The sequence below is a fragment of the Erythrolamprus reginae genome, chromosome 11, assembly GCF_031021105.1.
Source record: "Erythrolamprus reginae isolate rEryReg1 chromosome 11, rEryReg1.hap1, whole genome shotgun sequence".
NCBI lineage: Eukaryota > Metazoa > Chordata > Lepidosauria > Squamata > Dipsadidae > Erythrolamprus > Erythrolamprus reginae.
In genome coordinates this window covers 14,620,353-14,627,009 of record NC_091960.1, presented here as the reverse complement: position 1 = coordinate 14,627,009, position 6,657 = coordinate 14,620,353, and positions in this window count along the sequence as shown.

Below are 6,657 nucleotides of genomic sequence, written 5' to 3'. Positions count from 1 at the left end.
TGGCCAGTACTAGCCTGTCTGGATCTGGAAGAACCATCGGAGTTTAGCCCCAGTATTCTCCAAGACCTTCTGTGGAATCTTTCATCTGGACATGGGATGGTCTTACCCAACCCACCCACCCCCAGATGTGCCAGCTGCTGGTTTTACCATGCAGTGTATGCTGCTCCTGCCTGCATCAGACACCCAGCCGCTATAGGTTATATAATAATTTTATTATAGATTTTTTAAAAAATAAAATCCAATACTAGACGATATGAAGCAAGAAAAAGAAAGAAATCAAAGAGAAAGCGGAATGTGCAAAAAAAGAAAAGAAGGAAAAACAAATGAAAGGAAAAAAACCTGTAAGGCTGTAATTTAGGATTTCCTTTACAGCAGTTATCAGTCCAATCATAAGTCTACCTCTTACAACACAACTCTCTTTTTTTCTATAATCTATTCTGTACAACCAGCAAAAACTGTATGTCAAAACAATATATTTGTCTTCTGTCTGAATGTCAAGATGCTTGCTCATGTTTGTTTGATTTCTAATATTAGTTTAAAGGGGAATTCAGGAGCTCTTCCTTTATTTCCTTCCTAGTGCTGCAGATGGAATTAGTTGGTGGGTTTCAAGGGCCTCTGGCATTTCATATTGTGAGGCACTGTGGGAAACTATGTCATCTGCACTTCTATAACTGTCTGGTTTGGTGCTGCAACCCAACAGGACCGACACAGACTTCAGAGGACAATCAGAACTGCAGAAAAAGCAATCGCTGCCAACCTGCCTTCCATTGAGGACCTGTATACTGCACGAGTCAAAAAGAGGGCGGGGAAAATATTTACTGACTCCTCACATCCTGGACACAAACTGTTTCAACTCCTACCCTCAAAACGTCGCTACAGAGCACTGCACACCAAGACAACTAGAAACAAGAAGGTTTTTTTTCCGAACGCCATCCCTCTACTAAACAAATAATTCCCTCAACACTGTCAGACTTTCTACTAAATCTGCACTTCTATTCTACTAGTTCTTCTCATCATTCCTATCACCCATTTCCTCCCATGTTGACTGCATGACTGTAACTTGTGGCTTATATCCTAAGATTTTTATTAATATTGCTTCTTCATTGCGTATTTGACCCCTATGACAATCATTAAGTGTTGTACCACATGATTCTTGACAAATGTATATTTTATTTTATGTACGCTGAGAGCATATGCACCAAGACAAATTCCTTGTGTGCCCAATCACACTTGGCCAATAAAGAATTCTATTCTATTCTATTCTATTCTATTCTATTCTATTCAACTCACCAAGGGTCACAAAGGTAGTAAGAAGCAACAAGCTTTCATTGGAATTATTTATTTGTTTATATCCCACCTTTATTCGTTTTTATAAATAAGGTGGTGAACATCTCCAAACCACTTTCCTCCCCCTCTTTTCCCCACAACAAAACCCTGTGATTTGGGCAGAGAGAGAAAGAAAGAAGAAGGAGAGAGGACAGAGGAAGAGAAAGAAGAAGAAGGAGAGAGGACAGAGGAAGAGATAGGAAAGGAGGGAAGGAGAGAGGGAGGGAGGGAGAGAGAGGGACAGAGACGGAAGGAGAGGGAAAGAGAGAAAGAGAGAGAGAGAGACTGGCCAACTCAAAGTCACCTAGCTGCCTTTCATGGCTAAAGTGGGACTAGAACTCACAGTCTCCCTCTTTCTAGCATAATTGCTAGACTAAACTAACCCCCCATCCATTCCGGATGTCATTGCATTCAGTGGGGCAGAAGAGGTGGAATTAGAATTAAAATTCTTTATTAATTTTAAGTTTTATTAGATTTGTATGCCACCCCTCTCCAAAGACTCGGGGCGGCTCACAACAACAGCAATACAATATACAAAGTACAAATCCAATATAAGTTAAAAAGCAATTTTAAACCCATAAATATTAAAAAACGATTGGTACTACACAATCATACCATTCTCATATATTACAGTCAGAAACAAGATAGTTATTCCCCCCATGCCTGGAAACATAGATAGGTCTTCAACGTCTTACGGAAGGCAGGAAGAGTTGGGGCAATTCGAATCTCCGGGGGGAGTTGATTCCAGAGGGCCGGGGCCGCCACAGAGAAGGCTCTTCCCCTGGGTCCTGCCAAACGGCATTGTTTAGTCGATGGGACTCGGAGAAGGCCCACTCTGTGGGACCTAATTGGCCTTTGGGATTCGTGCAGTAGAAGGCGGTCCCTGAGATAATCTGGTCCAATGCCATGTAGGGCTTTATAGGTCATTACCAGCACTATAGGTCATTATTGGCCAAGTGTGATTGGACACACTAGGAATTTGTCATTGTAAACAGAATTAAGAATTCTGTTCATTAAGAATCCCACTGTACACAGAAAAATAGCAGCCACTGTATTGTGATGGCATTCCACGTCACTATTAATCTCTGCTATTGTAGATTTAGGTCTACATGTATTGCACATTTTGATCTTATTTAAATAGAGAACCTATCCTCAATACTTTCATCACCATTGCCACCACCAACCCTGACTTTCCTACATTAATGCCAGAAGAATGAATTTAAGACCCCCTGCACTAAAAATTGGCAATACATTCCACACCCATCGTACTATACTTGATCATAACTGAACATCAGTAAAGTATGTGATTCACTGTGACATCACTCTGTCAATCTCCACGGTAGATTCTGGAGTTCTGGCCAGGTGTTCATTTCTTCCTTCATTTGCATCCCACCCAGTAATGGGCAGCCAAAATTTTTACTGTGGGTGTGGATTATTTTGTGGGTGTGGCTTGATGGTCACGTAACTGGGTAGGAGTGGCTTGCAGGCCATGTGACCAGATGGGAGTGGCTTGAATAATCATCATCATGCAGGTGAACTGTTAAGTCCTCAACTTATAACCTCACCAGTGTCGCTCTCTAGGGTGATAATTTGCTTCCTGTTTCCTGCACTCTCCTTCCTGGGTCGCCCCCTGCCTCAGACTGGGTAGCTAGGTGATTGGGTGCCGATCAGCTGTTGAGAAAAGAGGGGGGAGGAAATGGGTCTCCTGCAACTCCTGCTGGTGCTGGTCTCCCTGCTGCTTTCCGAGGAGGAGGAGGAGGGTGGGAGGGTGGGATGGTCAGCTGGAGCTGGGCACACAGCTTCATTTCCGCTGGTGGAACTGCATTCCACCCCATCCTGCCTGCTGCCCACCCCTGATCCCACCTGAAACTATGTACCTGGAAGAAGAGAACAGTTATTTGCTGAAGGGCACATGATATCTGTCTTCCACAGCTAAACCCTTCTTGTACTGAATAGTGATGGACGAACCCAATGGTGTTTGGGTTCGGCAAGTTCGGACGGACTTCACGTAAAGTTCGGCTGAGCCCAAACTGAACCTGAACTCAAACTCCGAACGCTAAGTGATGTCAAAACTCCGCCCCTGGAATCCCATTGCTTTTTATTTTTACGGATTTTTAATTTTTATTTATTTTTATTTTTTACGAAAAAGGATGCTGCTGCAGGGAGGTCCTTTCACGTAAAAATAAACATTTTTATTTTTACGTGAAAGAACCGCCTTTTGCTTGCAGCGCCGCTGCGGTATCATTTTTCGTAAAAATAACAATGTTTATTTTTACGTGAAAAGACCTCCCTTTGAAGGAATGGAATCCAGGAAGTGATCACCTTGGTGTCCTTAGCAACTTGCCGGTATATGTGATGTCAAAGCTCTGCCGCTGGAATCTCTTCATGGGAGGGATTCCCCAGTTCCTTTTGTGCCTCCCTCCCATCCTCCTGACCGACCGACAGCTCCTCGGTCTTTGCCTTCCTCTGCCGCCACTGGCGCCCGGCTCCTCCTCCTCTTCACAGCAGATGACAGCTGGGCGGTGGCTTTCGCGGTGTTTGGCACTAACGCCGAACAAAAGTACGAATTCTAAAAACAAATTGGGTTCGGGTCCGGTATGCTGAACACCACAAAATTCGGTACGGACCTGAATTGTGCGGGTTCGGTTCACCCAACACTAGTACTGAACTCCATAATTGATTATGGTGCATCACAACTTCCAGATTAATCTTGACCCAAGACTGGGAACAAATATTCTGGAAGATGAAGCTTTAACTCTTTAGACTTGAAAATGAAGTAGGAGAACAGGGGACCTGATTATTTTGTCTACGTGGAGCCAAGTCGTGCATGCCACTTTGTCTCGCACTGTTCCTGCAATGCTGATGAAAGCATTGCAAAGAAATGTTAGACAGAAGTGAATTTGAAGGATGTGAATCACTTGGAATACTTTGATTGCAACTTAAACTCTGTTTGGAAATGATCCTCCGCCCACACCAAAGCTTCTGAAACAAACTCTCACTCGGACGATACAGAACGATTTAAAGTGGAGAACCAGAAAGTATTTGAAAGTAACTGAAGTAAGCTTTGAGGGACATTATATAGTAAGCTTGTTAAATACCTTTGTGATATCTAAATGCAAACTGGGGCAAAACAAAACAAAACAGTAAGTGCTTACTATATATTTAAACTCAAAATCTTAAATGGCTGAAGAGAATTAGATAGGTGAAAATGGAGAAGACTATTGGAAGATTAAAAATCAGAAATGGCAATGTGAGTGACATAGGGAAAGGTTTGGTAGGGAAGGTTTGCCTATTTGCCGATGACTCTAAAGTGTGCAATAGGGTTGATATTTCTGGGGGGCGTCTGTAATATGGTAAATGATTTAGCTTTACTAGATAAATGGTCAAAGCAATGGAAACTGCACTTTAATGTTTCCAAATGTAAAATAATGCACTTGGAGAAAAGGAATCCTCAATCTGAGTATTGTATTGGCAGTTCTGTGTTAGCAAAAACTTCAAAAGAAAAGGATTTAGGGGTAGTGATTTCTGACAGCCTCAAAATGGGTGAACAGTGCAATCGGGCAGTAGGGAAAGCAAGTAGGATGCTTGGCTGCATAGCTAGAGGTATAACAAGCAGGAAGAGGGAAATTATGATCCCGCTATATAGAGCGCTGGTGAGACCACATTTGGAATACTGTGTTCAGTTCTGGAGACCTCACCTTCAAAAAGATATTGACAAAATTGAACGGGTCCAAAGACGGGCTACAAGAATGGTGGAAGGTCTTAAGCATAAAACGTATCAGGAAAGACTTAATGAACTCAATCTGTATACTCTGGAGGACAGAAGGGAAAGGGGGGACATGATCAAAACATTTAAATATGTTAAAGGGTTAAATAAGGTCCAGGAGGGAAGTGTTTTTAATAGGAAAGTGAACACAAGAACAAGGGGACACAATCTGAAGTTAGTTGGGGGAAAGATCAAAAGCAACATGAGAAAATATTTTACTGAAAGAGTAGTAGATCCTTGGAACAAACTTCCAGCAGACATGTTGGATAAATCCACAGTAACTTAATTTAAACCTGCCTGGGATAAACATATATCCATCCTAAGATAAAATAGAGAAAATAGTATAAGGGAAGACTAGATGGACCATGAGGTCTTTTTCTGCCGTCAGTCTTCTATGTTTCTATATATATGCAGAATGCGCTCTCTCTTGTACATAAATGCAGGATCTCAACAGCTGCTCTTCGCAATTGTTTGCTGAACAAATACCTCAAACATCGAGTTAAAGCAGCATTAATGGCTGAGCTGTAGAACAGAAATGCCATTTACAATTTTCTAATGTAAAATATTTTCATTGTTGCCAATATATCCAATTTCCCTCTTTTGATAGGCAGCTGGATCGCAACGGGTTGTTTGTGTTGGCTGTGTCTACCCTTTGCTTCAAACACTTATGCTTTATTGAGCAGTGCTTGAGTGATTTCTGATTTGGCAGATAATGACTATTTTGAAGAAGAAAGGAGATGAAAACATGCTTATCTGTAGGCAAATCACAGAAAGTTTCCACAGGTTTTTAATGCCCTCATTTCTCATTCCCAGCTTGGCACAAAAATAGGTTGCATGTACCTTGCACAGGCCTGTATTAAACTCATACCCAACATGCTAGACTAGGGATAGACAAATGTGGGGCTCACAAGATATGTAGGATTTTCATCAGCTCATACATTTCAATGGAAAGGAACCCAAAAATCTAGAGGGCACCAAATTGCTTATTGATGAGCATGGTGGTGCAGTGGTTAGAGTGCAGTAGAGTAGGGGTAAAATGAGGACCCAGGTTGTTGGGGCTAACATGCTGACTCTGTAAACTGGGCTTTAAAATTGCTTAGAGAGGGATGCAAAAGCAGAGATAGAGAGACTGGTATATAAGTCTAAGTGCTGTTGCTATTCCTGGACCAAGTGACCAATCCTGAAAAAAATGAATTGCACACCCAAAAGTTCTTATTGAATTAGAGGAGAAGGATGACTCAGTTTGATCTAGTGCTGTTAAACTGAACAAAATGCTAATACATTTTTATTTTTTTTTAATGTGATGACTGGAGAGACTAATAGTGACATTGGTTAGAGTGATGGGAACTTCAGAATTATTTATGAGATCATCTTAGGAAAGGCAGAGCTCACTGATACTTACAGTAATAAAAGTCATTATCATTAGATTCGGGAGATAGCTGTCTCAATACCAAGGAAAGTTCAACTTAGCTTTAATCATCTCTGATAACTTCATGCACAGGATTGTCAGGGTACAACTTGTAGGACCATGGACAGATCCCTCGAAAGCAAATAACTTTGGTAGG